Here is a 12,174-nt window from a genome sequence, read left to right on the forward strand (position 1 = left end):
CATTGACAACATTAAGCTGTTCTTATGATCTCCTCAAGTTCTCTCCTTTTCTGATGAGGTTTGGAGCCGCCTTCATTCTTCAGCAGTGACGTAACAGGATATATAATATCTTCAGCTGTGTGTAGAAGTTTTGAGTTTCACGACTATCTGCCCAGCCCTTAATCTCTCCCATCACCCGTAACCCGTGTTCTTTCATTTGAATTGAAGGTTGCAACATGGGTTTCTGCAAGTCCTTACTCCTCCTGCAAGGTGGTTCTGGCGCAAATGATGCTTTGCAGCGATCATCTGTGTCAGACCAAATTTGGTGACTCCCCTTTGCCATGCCCAGTGCCAGACGGCTGCCAGAAATACCACCTCGTGAAGAAATACCCACGCATTGTGAGGGGTGCGGATTGTAGTTTCATTTTCTGGCTTCAAAGTGACAGCGGCGATGTTGTTTCCAAGTTCCTTGGGGGTGTCTTCATTCTCTTTGGGTTTAAGGTTGTGTTGTTGTGATATTTCAGAGGTCAGTTCTGGGTTCAGTGACTCCAAGTAAGCTTAGCATGTACGAGACAAGAATCCCTCCAAAATCCTGCTCCAAAAGTGGCTGCTGGGATCCGGATCTCTCCGAGGTCCCTCTGCCACCCTGCGATGTAATCAGTAAGGTGTCATTGTCTAGATCCCGGACGTTTTACTCGTGTTTAGCAGGAGGAAGATAGTGTTTGGGATCACAAGTTAGATCGTGGCACAATCTCTCAACAAGAGAAAACCACTTCAGGACTTGTTAATCTCACTACAGCCAAGTGATTTTCTTGCACGTGTAATGATCACTTTGGCACTGGAAATCACCCTTCGCAACTAATTTATCTGACCAGCCATAAATTGGTCTAAATCTCTGTAGAAGCATTCACCTTCTCCCAAAAGTTTTTTGATGGTGATGAATCACTTTGGTTTCGGAGCAGGTGTAGTATCTGGGTAGGTGTGGAAGGCCCAGATTTAGTCACTGACTAATTGCAGTGACTAAAAAGGTGTTCTGAAGAAGGAAGCACTGGCCTGGATAGAGTCAGAAGGACATGAGTTCTAATCGCAGCACCGCCAAGTCTGCTGGGTGACCTTGGGCAAGCCACTTCACTTCTCTGTGCCTCTATTACTTCAATATAAAATGGGGATTAAGACTCCATGTGGGTCAGGGGCTGTGTCCAACCTGATTAGCTTGTATCTACTCCAATGCTTAATACACAGTGCCTGGTACATAGTAAACTCGTAACAAGTACCGTTAAAAAAAAAAGAGTGAAAGTTTCTTCAAGCTGAGCTCAGCTTGTCCCCTCTGCTCTGTGGGAGTTTAAAGTACCAGCAGCTCTCCTGGAAAACAGAGAGATAGAGGCAGGGAAACAGAGACAGAAAGGCAGAGAAAGAAACTTAGAGACAAAAATAGTGTGTGTGTATGTGTGTGAGAGAGAGAGAGAGAATGAGAGACACTGAGAGAAAGGCAGAGACTTTTATGTTTTCCAAGAGATGGTTTTCTAACAGAACTCTCCAGGCTGCAAAACAATGCTTCTAGCAAAAGGTTGCCTGGTTCAATTCAAACAGGAAATTTCAAAGCCGATATCTGGATTGGAGACCAGCCAATCTCATCCACGACATGGTCAGTATCTCATCCGGAAGTGTTTGGGCCAATTCAGGCGATTTCCATCCGGAAGCCTGGTTTCAGTGGCGTCTGAATGAAGGCAGGGTCTTTGGTGGTGATCTACTCCCCCCACCCCCAGAAAAGGGAAATGAGCCCATTCAGGCTTCTTGCTGTTGCTTCCAAATAGGCCTTGGAACAATTCATTCTCAGCCCAGGGAGGTAGGGAATGGTTTCTTCTCTGGACGTTTTTAGCAGACTGTATCATCAGGTACCATGCGCGTGCCTGGATAGAAGAGAGAGGTGTGCGACTGTCCCTCTCTCATCTCTGACAATCCACCCCTTCTCCTATCTTTAAAAGCCCAGCTCCCCCAGGAAGCCCTCATAACTCAGCAGGTGGAGGAAAAGATGTCCCTTCAGCCCCTAGAGCCATCTGGTCTCCCTGCCCTACCCTGCGGGAGGACGTTTCTCTCTCCTCTCTGCCTTAATCATGTGAACCATCCCATAGCGCTTAGAACAGTGCTTGGCACACAGTAAGTGCTTAATAAACACTATAATTATTATTATTATCATCTAGCCTCTGCGCTGAATGACCCCGTCATCCCCAAGACTCACCCCAGCCCTGGTGTCCCCCTTTAATAATAATGGTGGTATTTGTAAAGCGCTTACTATGTGCCAGGCACTGTACTAAGCACTGGGGTGGATACAGTTTAGAACACATGACCTTCTGATTCCGAGGCCCGTGCTCTAACCAGTAGACCGTGCTGGTTTGCAGGGGAGACGAGCAGAGAGCACTGTAAGGGAACCCAACACAGAGCACTGTTGGGCCCCAGCTAGAGCAATATTTCTCAGTCAGGAGCCAGCCTGGTGGAAGGTAGTGATGTGGAGCCCCAGAAGTCTCCTCCAGTGCCCTGGAAAACCTCCCTCATCCTGGAATTTAATGTAATAATAATAACAATAATGGCATTTATTAAGCGCTTACTATGTGCAAAGCTGGGAAGATTACAAGGTGATCAGGTTGTCCCACGGGGGGGGCTCACAGTCTTCACCCCCATTTTACAGATGAGGTAATGAGGCCGAGAGAAGGTAAGTGACTTGCCCAAAGTCACACAGCTGACAGTTGGCAGAGCCGGGGGTTTGAACCCATGACCTCTGACTCCAAAGCCCGTGCTCTTTCCACCGAGCCATATTTGTGTTTTGTAGCCGCCTTTAGCCACAATTGAAGCCTCTCTGTCTGACGAGCTCCCCCGGACTTCGTAATTCATTGAGAGGGGTCCGAGCTCTTCCCCGAAGATGCGGGCTCCTGGGTGCGCTCCATGAATCCAGCCATTGATGGGGAGCCTTGTCCGATCCTCTGACTTCCAGCAGGCAGACAGATAAGCAAAGAAGGAAGGAGCTATCTATCAACTCCGTGGACAGTGTGTACATAACGGAGTGGGGATGATGGGGGTGGGGGCAGGGGGGAGGCCTTTGGCCCATAAGCCCAGTGTTTGTGGTGACCTCAAGAAGAAACACATCTGTTTTTTGGAATTCTCTGAATGTGTAGATTCCCAAGGCTTCCTCCCGCCCCCTCCCCCAAGTCGGAAACCAGTGAGAGTCGCTGGGTGGGGGGGGTCAGATGTGCTTGAGGGGATCCCCTCTCAACCATCGGTTTGTCAACCCGAACCAAATGCCAATGAGGCCAGGCAGCTTGACACCCAAGAGTGAGCCAGGGGAGGCCAGAACCATTCCTGGGAGTCAGTCGAATGGAAGGCTTGGTGCTAGCTCCTGGGAAGTGTCGGCTGGCAGGGCTCGTGTGAATGGGGGAGCTGATGGAAAACAGCTGCTGGCTGAAAGCCTTGCCCCCTCCCTCCCCTCACAGCCACCGTGCCCGCCTCTGCCCCTGCCGCCCAGATCCCAGGCAGATCAGCCAGGCCCGAGGGGTGGGGGCGTGGGGATGGTCCTACCGGTGACCCCGCCGGTCGGAGATCTGAATCGGCCCCAACATCGCATGGGACGGAGGGTCCCCCCGGCTTTCTGAGGCCAGAAGGAGCCAAGCCCCACTCAGCTTTGCCAGAAGCCCCGGACAGAAGCCCGTAAATGGGCATAGCTGGCACAGAGGGGCTTCTCAACCAGATGTCCCAGGGCTCCTGGGTCATCTGAAACCCTCCAGCACATCCTCATGTGTGGGGGAAGCAGTGTGGCCTAGTCAGAGGACTTGGGCTCTAATCCCGTCTCTATTTTTTTATGATGGCATTTATTAAGTGCTTACTACGTGCAAAGCACCTTTCTAAACACTGGGGAGGTTACAAGGTGGTTGGGTTTTCCTACGGGGGGCTCACAGTCTTCATCCCCATTTTACAGATGAGGTAACTGAGGCCCAGAGAAGTTCAGTGACTTGCCCAAAGTCACACAGGTGACAAGTGGCGGAGCCAGGATTTGAACCCATGACCTCTGACTCCAAAGCCCGTGCTCTTTCCACTGAGCCACGCTGCTTCTCAGCCACTGCATCTCTGCCACTTGTCTGCTGTACAACCTTGGGCAAGTTATTTCTGTGCCTCAGTTACCTCGTCTATAGAATGGAGATTAAGACTGTGAGCCCTAATGCGGGACAGGGACTGTGTCTAACCTGATTAGCTTGTACCTACCCCGATGTTTAGTACAGTGCCTGGCACATAGCAAGGCTTAACAAATACCACAGTTATTGTTATTATTATTATAATAAACCCTCCCCAAACACCCTCAGCCCCCAGGGTTCGGCTGTTGAAGATGTCTGACCCTGGCAGCCACCCAAAACCTGAGAGAAGGTCTGGGGGGTTCATACTTTTCCTGTCTCATCAACCCCCACCCCCGACCACCCTCGTCAACATCCTCACTCTGAATCCAGAACATTCCAGCCCAGCCCCATCCCTGTCTTCTCCTAAGGAAAACTGATGTTCATTCCCTTTAGCAACAAAACCCAGCCATTTATTCATTCATCTGCTCATGCAATCACATTTATAGAGCATTTACTGTGTGCAGAGCACTGTATTAAGTGCTTGTCAGAGACTGATAGAACAATATAACAGACACATTCCTTGCCCACAGCTTATGGTCTAATGGGGGAGATAGGCATTAGTGTAAATAAATAAATGACAGATAAGTACATCAGTGTGGTGGGGCTGGGAGCGGGGAAGCAGGGAAGAGCAAAGGGAGCAACTCGGTGTGTCGAAGAAGGGAGTGGGAGAAGAGGAAAGGAGGGCTTTTGTACATATCTGTAATTTATTCATTTATATTAATGTCTTGTCTTCCCCTCTACACTGTAATCTCACTGTGGGCAGGTAATGTGTCTGTTTTATTGCTGTACTGTTCTCTCCCAAGCACTTAGTACAGTGCTTTGCACACAGTAAGTGCTCGATAAATACAACTGACAGACTGACTGCCCTTCAGAGAAATACCCTCAGTTCGGAAGGCCTCAGATACTTCCTCAAAACGATCTCCTCCGTCATCATCGCGTCATGCTATGTGTCTGGTGTGGGGAAGGGGAATGCTTGTGACGTCAAGCGTGTCTCCCGGCCCAGAGTCCGTGAGAACCGATCAGTGATCAATGGAGACATCTGTCAGAGATCTGATCCCGGTCTGAGAGCCATGAGGCTGGGCCCCGCTCTCTCTCGCTGACTTTCAGAAAACAGAGGCTGCACAGCTGGCATATTCTGAGAGGAAAGAACATTGCTCGCTATGGATCCTTGGTGAAAAATAAGCTCTTTAATGAATGATAGGCATCGATAAATTATTGTCGATTAATCAGTTACTTATGAGAGTCCGATACAATATTGATTTGATCGTATTTACGGAGCTCTTATGTGTGCAGAGCACTGTACTAAGCACTCGGAAAGTACAATACAGCAATAAAAAGAGACAATCCCTACCCACAACAGGGTTACAGTCTAGAGGGGAGTTCGCCGTCTAGTGTATTTAGTCTAGTCTATTAATTAATCATTTTTATTATTGTTTATTAATCTATTGTCATTTGTTTAGTACGCAGGATTACATGCCATTATTATGCTATTTGTTCTTTGTTTATTGTTAATAAATGCTCAGCCGTGGGTTAATAATCATAAACATTATCATTCGTCTTCATTAGCACAGCCTAGAGACAAGGCCCAGCCATGGTCAGACCCCCTGAGGGGTGGAATGGGAAATCTAACAAAGAGGTCTTTACAAATTCCAGGAGATTTTAGTGATGTGAGGGCTAGGCTGGACCGGGCTGAGAACTAATACACGCTTGTTAGGGACTCTGTTCCCAGAAATCGGGAGAGCAGCTGGAAAAGCTGGAAAAGCATGAAAAAAGGGTCTTATGGTCTGGGGTCTTTAGCGTTTTCAGAGCCCTCCTCCTGTCTCAGATCTAGCCAGCCGCTGACCAAATGGAGAGTGAGGGGAGATGGTATATATATATATATATATATATATATATATATATATATGGTACATACACTGATTGAAAGAGAAGAGAATTTCATTCTCCCTGTCTATCCACCATGCTACCTCTCTGGAAAAGAAACACCCCAGCATGGGGAAAAGTCCACCACCAAGAGACTCGGGTGAAGGGCCAGAAACTGAGAAGCAGTTTGGCCTAGTGGATAGAGCACGAATCTGGAAGTCAGAAGGACCTGGATTCTAATCCTAGTTCTGCCACCTGTCCGCTGTGTGACTTCAGGCAAGTCACTTCACTTCTCTGTGCCTCGTTACCTCAGCTGTAGAATGGGGATTAAGACTGTGAGCCGCATGTGGGACGTGTGCTGTGTCCAACTTGAGGAACTTATATCTACCCCAGCGCTTAGTACAATGGCTGGCACATAATAAGCGCTTAACAAATACCATCATTATTATTATTATTATTAACTATTGAACTTGGTCTTAGGGAAAGGTCCCTGAGCCACCACGGGGCCAAGAATTTGACTGAAAGCAAGGGAGTAGATGGCAGGATGGTGAAATTGATAATAAGAGAATGATGACTGCTACAATGTCGAAGAAAATAAGGCTGCCAATGAGAGGGGATGCTCAGTCAATAAATCCATCAGTGGTATGTCTTGAGCACTTATTGGGTCCAGAGCATTGGACTGGACTTGGGAGAGAACGATACAACAGAAATGATAGACACGTTTCCTGCCCACAGCGAGCTACCAGTCTGTGATAATGACTTAAAATACCCTTCGCCCAACCCTCCTCCTTGTTCGAGTTGGGCATCAGGACTTTGTCCAGATCTTTGCTAATAATAGTAATGGCATATGTTAAGCGCTTACTGTGTGCCAGGCACTGTTTTAAGCGCTGGGGTGGATTCAAGCAAATCAGGTTGGACACAGTCCCCGTCCCACAAGGGGCTCACAGTCTCAACCCCTATTTTACAGATGAGGTAACTACCGCCCAGAGAAGTAAAGTGACTTGCTCAGGGTCACACAGCAGACAAGTGGTGGAGCCGGGATTAGAACCCATGACCTTCTGACTCCCGTGCCTGGGCTCTAGTGACTATGCCATGCAACTTCTCTGTTCATATCCAAAACAACAAGCCTCTCAGAGAGAATCATTTACAAGCATTTGACGCCAAAATGTAACTTTCTCCGTGGGTTCCAACACAAAAGCTCCTTTTTCCACATCCTCTCCACCCCTCCCCCGGCCAGCGATTTCCCCCTCCCCCATCAGATCTATAATTAAAATATTAAAAGGGAAATTCTCCAGAAAAGACAATTACCGAACCCACCCACACCCCCTGCCTCTTCCCACACTGCATGAAGGCTTAGAAAAAATCCCATTGGAACAATTGCTGTTTGGGGTCTTTTTTTTATAAACTAGCTCCACAGAACAGCGTGGCATATGCCGGATAACAATCTCCCAGAAGAGGGATGGAGGGGGTAGGACTGGCATAATAAATCCAGTGTCAAGTCGCCAAATTCCTCACATTCTTTGACTTCCCATTATGTGTCAAATGTGAGGATTCTTGCAGCCGTAACGCAAGCAAGAACCAGAGCGGAACGCAGCCCTCCCAGGGAATCAGAAAAGCTCGGGCTCGGATCCACATTGCCTTTGTCCGGAGGCGTCCGAAGGAACTCGAAATCCTTCTTGCCGGCAGCCTGGGATTCTCAGGGCTGTTGGGAGTCCGGAATGAGACCAGGCCTGGGGCATTGGGCTCCCCTTACGTCTTCTGTTTCTGATCTTTTATTTCCTTCTGGCTTGGGTCCCCCAACCCCCGGTGAAAAAACTTCTGTATATTTCCAGGCTGTGGTCCAGATTCCAAGGTGTTTGGATAATTTTCCACCCACCGTCATTCAGGTTATCCCTCTCCAGCCGACCCTATTTTGGCGAGGAGAGTCAGCTGGTTCCGGACAAAGCCAGGCCCTAGATGGACCTGGGGTGGCCTCAGTTTCAGGCTACAGGCGATGGCCGGCTGGTCTCCAGGCCGAGAGAAGGCCAAGTGAAGGAGTGTCAAATCTCTTCTGATCTCTTGCATGTCCAACTTTCCCCCTCCACAGCTGAGTGTCATCAAGTATCAAGCAGAACTTTCCCAGATTCCGTCTCAAAGCTCTTCACCACCTCAACCTTCCTGCTGTTTTCACCTGTATTTCCACAACTCACGCTCTTCATTTCTCCCAGACTCTTTTTTTTAATATATAGTACTTGTTAAGAGCTATTTGTTATGTGTCAAGTACTGTTCCGAGTACTGGGGTAGATACAAGTTTATCGGTTGGACACAGTCCCTGCCCTCACATTAGGCTCACAGCCTAAGTAGGAGGGAATAGGATTTAATCCCCCTTTTACAGGTGGAACTGAGGCCCAGAGAAGTGAAGTAACTTACCCAAGGTCACACAGCAGACAAGTGGTGGAGCTGGGATTAGGACTCAGGTCGTCTGACTCTGAGGCCCTGCTGCTTCTCACTCTCGTTCTACTGAACTTCACTCTTACCTCTCCCTTGTTACCCCTCTCACTCATTCCTTCGATCATTCAATCCTATTTCCTGAGCACTTACTGAGCACTGTACTAAGCACTTGGGAGAGTACAATGCAACAATATGCAGACACGTTCGCCGCCCGCAATGAGCTTACAGTCTAGGGGGGGAGACAGACATTAATGCAAATAAATATAATGACAGATATGTACATAAGTTTTGTGGGGCTGGGAGGGGAAAGAACCAAGGGAGCAAGTCAGGGTGGCGCAGAAGAGAGTGAGAGAAGAGGAAAGGGGAGGTTCAGCCTAGGAAGGCCTCATGGAGGAGATGGGCCTTTAATAAGACTTTGAAGCAAGGGAGAGTAATTTTCTGTCAGATTTGAGGAGGGAGGGGATTCCAAGCCAGAGGTAGGCTGTGGGCGAAGGGTCCGTGGCGAGACAGGCGATATTATATTGTTATATCGTACTCTCCCAACTATGCTCTGTATACAGTAAGCACTCAGTAAATATGATTAATTGACATAAGCACTCATTAAATGCCATTCGTTGATTGCCTGTTTGACCTCTGACTCTTCCCTCTCTATCTGTGGGTTGTCCAAAAATATGACACAGTTTTCTAAGTGCCAGTTAAAGACAATGGCTCTTTATCAACCAGTCAATAAATCAATAGTATTTATTAAGCACTTATTGTATGCAAAGCACTCTCCTAAGCACGTGGGAGAGCGCAATAGAGTTTGCAGGCACTAATCCTGCCCTGGAGGAGTTTATAATCTAGAGAAGAATACAGACGTGAAAATAAATTAAAGATGGGGAAGCAAATCAAGCCTTAAAATATATACATAAGTGCTATAGGGATCTGGGGAGGAGGAAGGGGATAAGGACCCAAGTGCATAGGTGACTCAGTACTGGAATAAAGATGAGAAAGTGAGAGATGAATCAGGGAAGACTTCCTAGAAGAAATGTGATTTTAGTAAGCGTTTGAAGATGGAAAGCCCAGAAGTCTGCTAAATATGATAGGAGAGGGATTACCAAGCAGGAGAGAAGCCGTGACCAAGAGATCAAAAGGGAGAAAGAGGAGAGCGAGGTACAATGAGTAGATTGGCTTTAGTGGAGCCAAACCTGTGAGCTGAAATGCGAGAGAAGTCAGATAGGTAGGTGGGAGAGAGCTGCTTGAGTAGCTCCAAGTCAGCAGTCAGGAAAGGTGGTGGATGCACTTCTGAAGCGGGAAGTAGTACAGAACATCATAGAATAGGGAGACGGAGCCTTTTGTGGAAATTACAAAGCAGGGGGGTGATGTATTTACGACTCAGGGGGCCAAAGGAAAGGTCCATCACTTCGATTTTGCCTCTAGAAAGCCGAGAAAGACCAAGGGAGAAGATAGAAACAATTCGTCCCTCTCTGCATAGCAACTTGTTTCAGATCCCGCAGTCATTCAGATCCCAGGCCTCAGGCTGACCTTTCGAGTTAATGATGGATATAAATCTCTGCTCCTTGCTGCTGTGCTCCCGCTCTCCTCGGGAATTGAAATGTGATGAGACCCTCTTTCCAAGGACTCGCTGGAGGCTGGGGGTTGAGGCCGGTTCTTCCCGCCAGACTCTGGCAGGGCAGGAGAATGGTAGTCTGGTAGCCATTGGCCCCTCCATCAATAACAGTAATCAGCCTGCTTTGTGTGACCTTGAGTAAGTCACCTAACTTCTCTGTGCCTCAATTTCCCTATCCGTAAAAAGGAGAGTCAATACTTGTCCTCTGTCTGCTTCAGTCTGGGACCTCCATGTGTGACAGGAGTTTGTTATTTTTTGGCAGAAGGGCGGGTGGGGCAGTTTCGGTGTTTTCATTCAGTTGTATTTATTGAGCATGCTTACTGTGTGCAAAGCACTGCACTAAGAACTTGGGGTTAGTTCAATATAACAACAAAATAGACACGTTCTCTGCCCACAGTGAGTTTGTTTAGTGCTTACTTTGTGTCATCTGTAAAATAGGGGTTAAAACTGTGAGCACTATGTGGGATGTCCAACCTGGTTATCTTGTATCTACCCTGGTGTTTAGAACAGTGCCTGACACATAGTAAGCACTTAGCAAATATTATTATTAAGCAAGACTCATGATCAGTTCCCTTCAGAAGCTTATAAGTTAATAGGATGGACAACTGAGTGGGGAAATAGCATGGCCTAGGGGATAGAGCACGGGCCTGGGAGACAGAAGGACCCGAGTTCTAATCCCAGGTCTACCACTTGTCTGCTGTGCAACCTCAGGCAAGTCACTTCACTTCTCTGAGCCTCAGTTACCTCATCTGCAAAATGAGGATTAAGACTGTGAGCCCCATGTGGGACATGGACTGTGTCCAGCCTGATTAATTTGTATCTAACCCAGTGCTTAGAATAGTGCCTGGTACATACTAAGTGCTTAACAAATATGATTCAAAAAAGAGACATCAAAATGATTTACAAATACTGAGAGCAAGAAGAGGAACGAGGAACAGGAAACAATAAAAATGTAACAGAGTGAAAGAGTTAAATAAACAACCGATTTTACAAATAGATATACCAATAAAAATAGACAAGTATATAAGTACTGATGATAAGAATAAAATATGCAAAGTGCAAGGAAAGGGCTAAGCTGATGTTACTGGAGTGTCGTGAATTAATAAGGGAAGGTTTGTCAGAGAAGACCTCGATAATGGGAGGACTTTAAGGATGAGAAGACCTGTGGTCTGGCGGATTTTGGTGAGAGGAAGTTTTCGGCCAGGTGAACAGTGAGAGGGAAGAGTTGGAGGTGAGAAAACTGAGAGTGAGGTACAGTAAAGCAGGGCAGGGGAAGTAAAAATCTGCTCATACTGGAATCAATCAATCGATCAAAGGTATTTATTGAGCATTTACTGTGTGCAGAACACTGTAGTAAGCGCTTGGGAGAGTAATCAGTCAGTCAATCGTATTTACTGAGTACTTACTGTGTGCAGAACACTGTCCTAAGCGCTGGGGAAAGTACAATAAAACAATACAACAGACACATTCCTTGCCCTCGGTGAGCTTACAGCCCAGAGGGTACAATACAATAAAGTTAGTAGTCATATCCCCCGCCTGCAAGGAGCTTATAGTCTAGAGAGGGAGGCAGGCATTAAAATAAATTACAGATTTGAACATATGTGCTATGGGGCTGAGGATGGAGTGAGCCGCTAGCGCTTGAAGGGTACATACGGATCCAAATGTGTAGGTGACGCAGAGGGTGAGAGAGAAGAGAAAATTAAGGTTTAGTTAGGGAAAGCCCTTTGTAAGTGATGTGATTTTAGAAAGGTTTTAAAACAGGGAGAGTGGTGGTCTGTCTTTTATGAAGGGAGAGGGAGGTCCAGGCCAGCGGGAGGATGTTGGCAAGGGGTAGGATGGATGATAGACAAGATCGAGGGTGGCATCAGGTGAACGAAGTGAGGTGACGTAGCTGCTTCAGTGTTTTAAAACGGATGGTAAGGAGTTTTTATTTGACGCGGAGGTTGATGGGCAACCACTGGAGGTTAGATGTGGACTGACTGGTTCTTTAGAAGACTGATTTGGAGAGCAGAGTGAAGTGCGGACTGGAATAGGGAGAGAGAGGAGGCAGGTAGGTCAGTGAGGAGGGATAGGATAAGTATTTGGATCGGTATAGTAGCTGTCTGGGTGGAGAGCAAAGGGTGCATTTTAGAG

Source organism: Tachyglossus aculeatus, chromosome 15 (genome assembly GCF_015852505.1).
Source record: "Tachyglossus aculeatus isolate mTacAcu1 chromosome 15, mTacAcu1.pri, whole genome shotgun sequence".
Taxonomy (NCBI): Eukaryota; Metazoa; Chordata; class Mammalia; order Monotremata; family Tachyglossidae; genus Tachyglossus; species Tachyglossus aculeatus.